This window comes from Anneissia japonica, unplaced genomic scaffold, assembly GCF_011630105.1.
Source record: "Anneissia japonica isolate Jap-2015-1 unplaced genomic scaffold, ASM1163010v1 scaffold2999_len715162_cov194, whole genome shotgun sequence".
Taxonomy (NCBI): domain Eukaryota; kingdom Metazoa; phylum Echinodermata; class Crinoidea; order Comatulida; family Comatulidae; genus Anneissia; species Anneissia japonica.
The window spans coordinates 546,195-548,685 of NW_022754077.1; positions in this window are offsets into that span (position 1 = coordinate 546,195).

Here is a 2,491-nt window from a genome sequence, read left to right on the forward strand (position 1 = left end):
TTTTTAAGCATTTTCATCGTGGTTATATTTAACTTAGAAGGCAAAGGAGGGCAAGCACAAGCGTTAACCCTAAGAAATGCGCGCGAAGCGCGCGAAAACTTTTTGTGTTTTTAATTCTAATTTCGTCGGAATTGATCAAAACTCCCTAAAATGTGCAATTTTTAGAGGAAATTGGCCTACCTCAACAAGAAATGCTCTAATGTTATATATGGCCACACTCGTTTTTTTAAACTGAATATAAGCATTTTCCTTATGGCTTTATTTATTACAAACATATTCTTTCAACATAATTACACATTGAGGCCCTTCTTTTAGGTGAAACAATCTATCTTAAATTTTCTTTCTTGAGTTTGGGACTATGTGTTATAACTTAGAAGGCAAAGGAGAGAAAGCACAAGCTTTAACATTAAAAATGCGAGCGAAGCGCGCGAAAAATTTTTGTTTTTTTATTTCTAATTTCGTCAGAATTGATCAAAACTCCCTAAAATGTGCAATTTTTAGAGGAAATTGGCCTACCTCAACAAAATATGCGATTTAAAATTTGAGATTTTCAGGCACTTTCCCGGGTGAAAAGGGCACTCAATTGGGAAAGATTTTCCACAGATGGATATTTTCCCCTTGTCCCCCGGTGGTTACGCCACTGCGGAGAATACCTGGCGGCTTAGATCAAATGCGCTATGGACACTTTTTGAAGTGGAGAAGGGGTTGCAGGCCGGGGTATTGTCATATCTGTTCATTATATCTTCCTTTTTATTCTTGTCTTTATTTTTCTCTTCTCTTTTTCTTTTCCTTTTTCCTTTCTTTTTCTTTCCCCTTCTTCCTCTTTCCCTGCCTCTCCTCTCTTTCCTTTCTCTTCTTACCCAGCCCGGTACGACGGCTTGGTCAGCCCGTAAAAACCGTCAGGGGGGGGGGGGCATTCTTCCCCCAGACGAATGGGAATATGAATCATGCAGATCTGGAATCAAATCTAGGTGGTGGTGTCAACATTCCTCCCCCGGGAAAATTTTGATTTCTAGATGGCAGGAAATGACCTTTCTCGACTTTTGAGCTAGGTGTCTAATGACTTTGTTCTTCAAAATTCAAGGTTTTCCCCTTCATGAAAACGGTAAGGTAAACTTTCTCATTACAGTAAATAGGCCTGTTATGTGTGTATACATACATTTAAAAAAATGAGTACTGTAGTTGCATGCGTATTCTTTTTTCAATGAATCGATAAGCTTCAAAGAAAGGGTGGTCCGGGGGTTCTTCTGAGGTGTCTTAATTACTTTTAATTTCTTTAAAATTCAAGGTTTTCCCCTCTTGAAAACGGTCAGGTAATTGTTACCTTTATTTGTGGCCTTATGTGTGTATATATACATACATACATACATACATTTTTTAAAAAAAATGAGTAGTTGCATACGATTTTCTTCCATGAGATGAATTCCAAAAAGGAAGGGGGGTCCGGTGGTCTCCCCCTGGAAATTTTCTAAATGGTGGGCAATCAGCTTTTCCGACTTCTGAAGTATCTTTTAGCGACTTCAATTTAAGTTCTTCAAAATTCAAGGTTTTCCCCTCTTAAACACGGTCAAGTAAATTTTTCCCATTGTTATTACAGTAGATAGGCCTTATTTGTGTATACATACACAAAAATCGGAGTAGTTGCATACGATTTTTTTCCCCCATGAATCGATAAATCTCAAAAAGAAAGGGGGTCCGGGGGTTCTCCCCAGGAAAAATTTGATTCTAGAAGGCGGAAAATGAGCTTTCCCGACTTCTGAGGTGTCTTTTAATTACCTAAGTTCTTCAAAATTCAAGGTTTTCCCATCTTGAAAACGGTCAGGTAATTTTTTCCTATTGTTATTACAGTAAATAGGGCTTAGGTGTGTATACATACATAACAATTTTTTTTAAATGAGTAGTTGCATACGAATTTTCCATGAATCGATGAATCCCCAAAGAAAGTGGGGTCAAGGGGTTCTCCCCCAGGAAAATTTTGATTCCTAGAAGGTGGGAAATGAGCTTTCCCGACTTCTGAGGTGTCTTTTAAATTAAAGTCATTAAAAAATACTTCAGAAGTCGGGAAATCTCATTGTCTACCATTTAGAATTCAACATTTTCCCGGGAAGAACTCGAACCTTCCTTTCTCTTGGTTCATTGATTCATTATAATAATTTTTAAGTGGGGAACACCTTGAATTTTGAAGAACTTAAAAGTAATTAAGTTCTTCAAAATTCAAGGTTTTCCACTCTTTAAAACGGTCAGATAATTTTTTCCCATTGTTGCTACAGTAAATAGGCCTTATGTGTGTATACATACATAAAAAAGATTGATTAAGTTGCATACGTAGTTTTTCCATGAATCGATAAATCCCAAAAAGAAAGGGGGGGGAGGTGTGTCCTGTGGTTCTTCCCCGGGGAAATTTTGATTCCTAGGTGGCGGGAAATGAGCTTTCCCGACTTAAGCGGTGTCTTTTAATGACTTTTAAATTCTTCAAAATTCAAGGTGTCCC